This window comes from Pteropus vampyrus, unplaced genomic scaffold, assembly GCF_000151845.1.
Source record: "Pteropus vampyrus isolate Shadow unplaced genomic scaffold, Pvam_2.0 Scaffold140, whole genome shotgun sequence".
Taxonomy (NCBI): domain Eukaryota; kingdom Metazoa; phylum Chordata; class Mammalia; order Chiroptera; family Pteropodidae; genus Pteropus; species Pteropus vampyrus.
This window is the reverse complement of record NW_011888921.1, coordinates 3,993,433-4,001,798: the sequence shown is the minus strand read 5'-3', so window position 1 is coordinate 4,001,798 and position 8,366 is coordinate 3,993,433. Positions and strand designations below refer to the sequence as shown.

Here is an 8,366-nt window from a genome sequence, read left to right as displayed (position 1 = left end):
TCTGACTCAGACGCACTCAGGATTAAGTAACTTAATGGCAAAATGTCTTAGGTAACTCCTTTAATCCTGGAATTCACAAGGTCCTCTGAGCTTGGGTTTGGCTTTTCAGAGCTTGTTCCTCATTACTCCAGAAAAAGTCAACCAGAACCACCCAGATCTTTGATTCTCTTCACCTACATAGTCCATTGGGACGTTCTCCATCATTCATTGGGGCTAGGCCCTGGGCTTCTCCCCAGAAGCCCAGAGGCATTCTTCCTACAGTCTAGAGTCCTCTCTTTCACTCACCTGGACTCAGGCTCAGCCCACCTGGGGGCTGGGAGAGAACATGAGAGAAAGCCTGGCTCGATGCCACCCTGGGCCCCTAGCTGCATTGGCTGGGTCAGCAGATGTATTTTACGCTCCATTTCTAATGTCTGTCCTTCCTGTTGTCCCACTGATAGGGGAACAGAAAGGGAACAGGAGGGAGCCAGGAGGGCAGGCACGGACTGGGGGCTGCCCTGCTCTACGTCAATCACCCGTGCCAGGCCTCAGCAGAGCCATAGGAGGGCACTGGGAGCTGGGGCCACAGACTGTGTGGATCTGCCCCTCCCTCTCCTGCCTAGATGACTCCACCTCTCCCAGGTCCTGGCTGGGATCCGAAGGCCCCAGGCAAGTGGGGGAAGGGGAACCACTCCCACTTTCCCAGCAGCTGCTGCTGCCTCTTCCTGTTTTGCTAAAATTCTGGCTCTGGACCCAAGCGGGTGGGGGAAGTTGCCAGCCACTCTTGCGCGCCCCTGCCCCCCGCAAAGGTCACCTCCTCCCCCTCATCCTCTTAGCTGTTATTTATAGCCCCCCCCCTCAGGCCTTGGCCGAGGAGCTAGATCTCTCTTCCCTCAAATGTCAGCAGCTGTGACCATTGCCCTAGGGATGCAGCCAGATGTGCGGATCACTCCAGATGTGCGTTGCCAAGATTGGAGAGAGGAGGCGAGGCCTTTTCTGCAGTCAGTTTGGGCATTCCCTGCAGCTAGGTCCAGGCTCCCCTCAGCTCTGAGGCAACACCAGAGCACCTCAGGAGGGTTGGGAAGGTTCCTGATAGTGTCCCCATCCCCATAGCCCAGCCAAGCTACCTTGCATACCCCAGAGGGCAGCTTGGGCTAGAGACCTGTTTGGATGTCTTTGCATAAATTAGATCAATATCACCAAGGCTAAATTTTGTAGGGGAAAACTGCGGCTTACTGGGATAGACAGGACACTGTCTTCTATTACGAATGTCAGCATCAAGCTCCATCCCTAACAGAGCCCAGTGTGCGTCAGGCTCTGTGCTCAGCACTTCATGTCCTGATCTCAGGAGTTCTCACAACAACCCTAATATGGTAGGCACTCCATATCCCAGTTTGCAGATGAGGAAACTGGGCCTCCGAGAGGTCAAATACCGTGCTTAAGATCAGTCAGTGGTTAAGTGACAAACTCCAGCCCAAGCATCCAGATTCCACATTCTCGCTTTTAACCATGGTACAACTCTGCCTTCCTTTCGCCATTCCTCTACAGGTTTTCAAATGGTTCCTTAAAAGATCAGGGTAGAGAAGAGTGTACCCCATCCTCAGGGTCTGCCTGAGGAGAGAGTGGCGTTGTCTCTCGGCCTCCCATTCCCTCTTAGCCCCAGCCACTCCCACCAAGCTAGAGTGATTTAGAATCACTGTCCAGGCACAGAGGGGGCAGGTCAGAGCAGGACCACTGCTGCAGCCTACAAGGACCTGGTGACCAATTAGGTCCTTTTCAACATGGAACTTTTGTGACTGTGTGAACCTAGCGCCTCCTTTGCAGCATAAGTTGTTGGGGCCCCTTGTCTGACAGTTCTCTCCACTCCAGGCTCTTTTCCTCAGCTGCATCCTGCACTCCAGGAGATGGTGAATTCCTCCATGATAGGAACTGTGGTTTCTTTTGCTTCTGTGCCCAAGAACCTAGCACAGAGTAGGCACTCAATAAACAAGAAATTATACCCAATGAAAAGGAGTGCAGTAGTGGTCATATGTAGGTGGGGTACTTCAAGGTCTTAGTAAGGGCGATCCCACTCACCCCCTGCGTAGCCGTCACCCCATTTCACCCTTACCGCAGCTCATCACTCCTTTCCTGCCTCTGTAACCCTGACATGCAGGGGCATAGTCCAAACTCACCCTAAAAGCCACTGCTGGGAAAGAGAGGTGAGTGTCCTCAGGCCAGGACCTCCTCAGCATCTTCCCCGGAGATTCCAGGGCTGGAGGTAAGTGAGTCCAAAGGGGAACCATTAAGATTTGTGACAAGGTGGGACTCTACTCTCCAGCCAATATAGCCACTGGGGCTACAGAGGATCCTCTTGGGGATATGTAGCCAGCCAGTCCGTGGACCACGGCGTCACTGCAGGGGTCCACTAGAGCGAGTAATCATGAGCTGGCTGCAGAAAAACATTTTGCAACTCAGACGAATTTCTTCTTGCTCATAATTAGAGTATGGCCCAGTGGCTGCCTCCCTGACCATAATCTCTGCTGGCACAGGCATCTCCCGGGCTGGGCAGTGCGGGTTGTAGAAGGAACGTTGACCTAGAAGCTGGGATGCCTGCTTTCTCTGCCTGCCCACTGTCACTGATTAACCATGTCATCTCCAACAAGTTATTTCCCCCTTGGGTCCTCAGTTTCCTCATTTGTAAAAAGATTGGTTTGGATTTGGTCAGAGTATCCCAAACCTAACCGCACTTTAGAATTTCCTGGGAGCTGCACATTACTGGGCACCCCACACCCCAAAGAGTCTGATCGGATCTGTGAGGGGGCCCAGGAAACTGTTTTCACAGGTTCTTCGAAGTGATTTTGGTATAATATCAGGTTTAGGGGATCCTATAGACTAGATAATCTTATAAATCACATGCAGATTTTAGGAGTAAAGTAAATGGAACAGTCATATCAAGAGGTTTTGGTGCTGTGAAATTTTGTCAGAGGGTAAGTGAGGAGTAGTTTATTTCATCATCATCATCATCACCATCATCATCACTATTATTATTATTATTATTTCGTTGCTGGTACTATTGTTATGGAGGGAGATGGCAGTGGCTCCATCTGTTTGTTCCATCACTAAAGAGGCTCTAGCTTCAGGGGGCCCTCCCTTACCTCCAGGTTGGGAGTGGGACTGGAAGAGAAGAGGAAGGAGAAATGGGCCTTCCCTGGTGGATGGGATTTCTTGGCAAGGGAACCTTTCTTTCTCTCTTTCCTGCGTGGAGTTTGGCTGAATGGGCTTTGGCACCGACCTCCGGTGCTGAGAGTGTCTTCCCATCCATATTTTCCCCCCACTTTTGTGTCACCTGCCTCAGCCCTGGGGACTGCCTCTTTCTCTTCCTCTGGTCTGACTTCCTCTGCAGGCTCCCTTAGTCCTCACCACCCTCATTCCTGAGCCTGCTAATCTGTTTGCCACCCCTCTGCTTCCTTGCCTCGCCCTAGCACATGCCTTTCTCTTTACCTGGAATGTCACCCCCTCCCCCTACACTGATTCACATTTCTGGGCTCCTGCAAAACCCAGCTCCACAAGCTGCCTACTTCATTTTGGCCAGGATCTGCTCATGTTTTTCATTTTTGCTATGTACCCATTTATACTTGGAGTAACAGAATCAGAAAACTTCTTTAGACTCAGAAAAATAAGTAGAGATGATCTAAACCATCCCCCTCATTTGACAGATGAGAAAACTGAGGCCTAGAGAGGTTGTGACTTGGCCAAGATCACAGATAGTGAGATTCTTAAAATAGTTGGCTTCCCAAGAGGCTTTCAAGTATTTTATGTGTTTGTTTTGTTCCCCCAACATATTGTGATCTATATGAGGGTAGAGTCTGTGTTTTTGTTTTTGCCTTTAATGTTCTTCATCTGCAGTAGAGTGTGTGTGTGTTGCGGGGCGGGGGGGGGGGGGGGGGGGGGGGGGGGGGGGGGGGAGGGATTGGGGGGAGGGTGGTGTATCCAGAGCTAGAGTAAGCAACTATAACATTTTTATGCTATCAAGACAATAATTCTAAAACTCAAAGTGGCCCAAACTTTCACATATATTATTCATATGATCTCAGACCAGCCCAGTGAAGTAGGTAGCCAATTTATTGCTATTTTACAGAGCAGGAAACTGAGACTTAGAAAGGCGTGACCCAGGAAGTTAATGGCAGAACCAGGCCTAGAGCTCAAGTTCCCTGACTCCTAGTCCCAGCCCAGGGCCCAGATGCCCACAACACCTTTCTTTGAGCTCTCTCCAGATGTTCCTGGCTGGGCACCTGGAGTCGCAAAGGGGGTGACCTCTGCCATCTTGTGCATTCATTATGCCTTCTTCATCCTAGGATTGAGGACACCCTGTCTTTGGCTTCCTGCCCCTCCCCATCCTGTCCCACTGCTTTCTCCTCGTATCCCCCCACGGCACTGTTGGCACATAGACGCGTAAACTTATACTCAGAACTGCAGGTGTCTAGGGCAACAGACCACAGGGGAAACCACATCACCTTTGTTGACACTGGCGGGAGGTAAGGGTATGGGGGAAGGGACTTGCTTAGTTCTCTCCACCTACCTTAGTCTCCAAGGTCATCTGGCCTCCTAACCAGAGTCATGTGGACTTGTAGCTGTATCCCAGCCTCTTCCTGATTTATCCATCCAATTCTGGTCCAGGAGGATGTATCACTTCTCTTAGATCCTGAAATCCCTGATGGGGGGTCTACCTGGCTGCACCCTAAAGCTATACAACATCCCCCCAATCCTAGCCAGAATACTTATGTATCTCCCCTAATCCTGCCTGTACAGAGAGAGGTAGAAACCAGAGATGAGACCACAGGGCTGGGGTCAGTGAAGGAGAAAATTGGCATCTAGAATGTCACACATAGGTCAGATGGGACCTCATATAACCAGGTTTACACTGGGGCAGGAGACCTGGCAGCAACTTCTCCATTGTTTTGACCTGCTAGAAGAAATTGCACAGGGTCTGACTCAGACGCACTCAGGATTAAGTAACTTACTGGCTCTTTGGCCTTGGGCAAATCATTTTGTCTTTCTGAGCTTTAATTTGCTCACTAAAACAATGGGGCAGTAATGAGATATAAGTGAAAGGGCCTTGAACAGCATATGACACAAAAGAGAAGCTTAATAAATCCTGTCTTCTCTCCTTTCCTCCCTCCTTCCCTCTCTTCCTTCCTGCCTTCCACTTGTTATATCTTGTCCCATGAAATTCTTTATTTGGAGTTGGGGTCCTACCTCCCCTATTAATTTGCAAGTCCAAAACCCTGTGAATTGGCATTTGATTCCAGGTTCAGAAACTAGAATGCAAGGCCCAACCCAACCCAATGAGATGGCTGTCCTCTGAGAACTCACCGGGCCTTGGGGACTGAGTGCTTTCTGACTGGCTTTGTAGAGTGTGTGTGAAAAGTGCCGGCTAGGGGAGAGATTGTGGCTTTGGCTACCACATTTAGAAGGCTGGGACAGGAGTGATCTCAGAGCCCTGAGGCTTAGACCAGATGACTTTCTAGTGCTTTGAATCTTTGAATCCTGTCACAAGATGGGCACCCAATAATATTTGTTGAATGAATGAATGGCCTTATCATTTACTAGTTGTGTAACTTTGGCCAGGTTTCGTAACTTCTATGGACCATACTTTAATCATGAGCATAACAAGGATTGTCGTTAAGAATAAACGATCTGTCTATGGACATGCCATCCTGAACGTGCCTGATCTCGTCTGATCTCGGAAGCTAAGCAGGGTTGGGCCTGGTTAGTACTTGAATGGGAGACTACCTAGGAAGACCAGGTGCTGTAGGCATTAAAAAAAAAAAAGAATAAACTAATGTTTGCCCAGGGGATAGTAGAGGGCTGCTACATGGTAAATATTCAGCAAAAAATAGCTAAGCAAGGGAAGGAGAGGAGAAAGAGAAAGAGGAGATGAAGTAGGCCCAGAAACCTGAAGAGAAACAGAAGAGAGTGCCCTCGGGTTTTGCACTGGCCAGAGACCCAAAGAAGACGCTGGAGAGACGAGGCAGGTCCTGTGGGGTTAATCTCTTCTCAGTGTTTAGCTGATCAGTCTGTGAGAGGCCTGGACTCAAGAGCCCTTAAAAAAAACTTACCATGGTTACCAGGGTAGAGGAGAGAGAGGTAACCTGCACTTTTCTGCTTTATGTCTCTTACGGTTCCTGGAAGCTCCCTTACAAATCCCAGAAAGGGACCTGTGACTTAGAAACAAGCTTAAGACTCTGTCATGGGGGGTAGTGGTTGTGAAGGATTGGTAAGTATAGCAGGCAGTGGAGGCAGGGTCACAGTGCAGTTTCCCAGATGCAGATCTCACATGCTGTCTTTCTCTCTGTCTGTACTTTAGGGGCAGTGAATTCTGGTGTGTGGAGAAAGCCATGTGCTGGGTACCATAGGGAAGGACACAGGCAAGGGGAGTTATCTTTTTTGCTCAAATTCCTCAGAACTCATTGATTAGGTCAAAAAGAAAAAGAAAGCACACAAATACATGAATGATGGGCATGGCAGAAAGGAGCAAACAAGGGGCTGATTTCAGTCCAGAAATAACTGCAGGAGTCCTGCGGGGATTAGGAATGGGCATTGGGAGGCTAAAGGAGAGAGACAGCGGGGGAGAAGCCAGGTGTCTGAAGTAACCAAGTAATTTTTGGGGGTACTGTGTGCACGGAGGAAGGATCTATACGGAGGGTGGTCTGGTTTAGAAGTGAGGGCTGGGAAGAACACACCGGAGGTGGAAGAATAAGTGTCTTGCAGAGTCAGCATGGGGAGCCATGGAAAAAAAGGGTGTATTTGGGGATCTCCAGCTGGGGGATGGTCCTTGAAGGCCATGAACATCTGTCCCAATTCAACAGATAACCCAAAGGAAGCTTGAATTTTGTGCAAGGCACTTAGCAATACACTACCAGAAATGCAGCCATGACTAAGGCAATAGCTGGGCCCTGAGATGTCTACTCTTGAACTTCTTCCTGAGAAGAAGGAGAGTTGAGACAACTAGACTAGGTGGATGAAGGTCAATGTAGAGAGAAAACTGACAACATGGGGTGGGGGCCTTTAATGAAAGGAAAAATCCCTTTGGTTATGGGAATCGGGGAAAGGCTCCTGGAAAAGGTGGTATAGACTGGAGGATTGGAAAGATTTCAACAGGAGGAGAAAGGGACTGTGAGGACATTCATTTTTGGAGGGAACACAATGAGCCAAGGGAAGAGTGGGAAAGAATGAGGCCACGATGGGGAGCAGCCAGCAGCCCACTTTGGCTGAAGTAATAATAGTAATAATAGCAACTAACATTATTGAGCACTATGTACCAGGAGGCACTGGGCAGAATAGCAAGGGGAAAAAAGATGTGCGTGGTGTGGTACTACGTTGCAGGAGAGCTTGGATGCCAGGAAAAGACTTTGTGAGGATAAGTTAACAAGTGCACTCACTGCCTGCAGAGTGATTGCTGGGACAAGGAAAGGGACTAAAGCAGGAAGTCAGCTGCTAAAAATCCCAGGTAGCAACAAATGCTAAGGCTGAAGCTGTGCTTGTGGGAACCAGGAGTCTATGGTCAGAAGTTGGACCTCGGTGTGGCTAGCCCGCCTAGGCCACTGTGGACTCTAGTTTCCCATCTGATTTGGCTCTGCCTTTGGCTCAGCCTCAATTTCTCCTTCAGTAGAATTGTGATACTCTAGGGGTTCCCAGGATTGAGGGAGGATGGGGTCACATGGAAGCTCAGCCCTGCCTTCCAGCCATGACAGCTCACAGAACAGGAGAGCCTATGTTTCAGATTGCGGATCTCTCCCCTTCCCAGAAGCCCTGTATGTCTCTGACCTAGCCGATTGCCAGAGGCGACAGGGCTGATAGGCCAGACTGGGAAGCAGAGTGGTGAGGTCCTCAGCCCCTGACCCCTGAATCTGACCTCCGGCTAAAAGGGGAGGCAGGCAGGGAGGGCTGCTGCGCAAAACCGGCCAGGAGCTGAGTTTATTAGCTGAGGGAGGGCTGGAGGCGGCTGCATTCCGACTCACAGACTGGAACATTTCTGTGATCCGCTGTAATGCACTGGGAGACACTGGGCACATTGCTGAAGTTTGACTCATAGGGACCGAGAGAGGGTTAGGGGGAGGGTTGTGGGGGGAGAGGAATGGGGGAAAGAGAGGAAGAAGAGAGGAGGGAAGGAAATCCCTTGAGAAATTTCTTTAAAAAAAGAAAACTTTCAAAATCCTCACCACCCCCACCCCCTTTTTCTTTTAATAGGAACAGGCTGGACCCTTCTGTTCCCCTCAGCAGGCGTTGGGGCGGGGGGGGGGGGCGTGCAGAGAGGGAGGGCTGGGCAGTGATTCAAATCAGATCCTGGAACTTTCCTCCGGCAAGTCCTTTCTTTGAGCTCTCTCCTGATGTTCCTGGCTGGG

General features: G+C 49.9%; 1 long non-coding RNA gene and 1 pseudogene across 1 annotated transcript; one reads left to right on the top strand and one right to left on the bottom strand.

The window, feature by feature from the left end:
* Positions 1-1,460: 1,460 nt before the first annotated feature.
* LOC111744747 lies at positions 1,461-4,851 on the bottom strand. Its single transcript, XR_002782322.1, has 2 exons — positions 4,541-4,851; positions 1,461-1,940 (listed from the first exon to the last, which is right to left on the bottom strand). It is a non-coding gene; the product is annotated as an uncharacterized LOC111744747 (long non-coding RNA).
* Positions 4,852-5,660: 809 nt separating this feature from the next.
* Positions 5,661-5,779, top strand: LOC111744799 (annotated as a pseudogene).
* Positions 5,780-8,366: the final 2,587 nt, after the last annotated feature.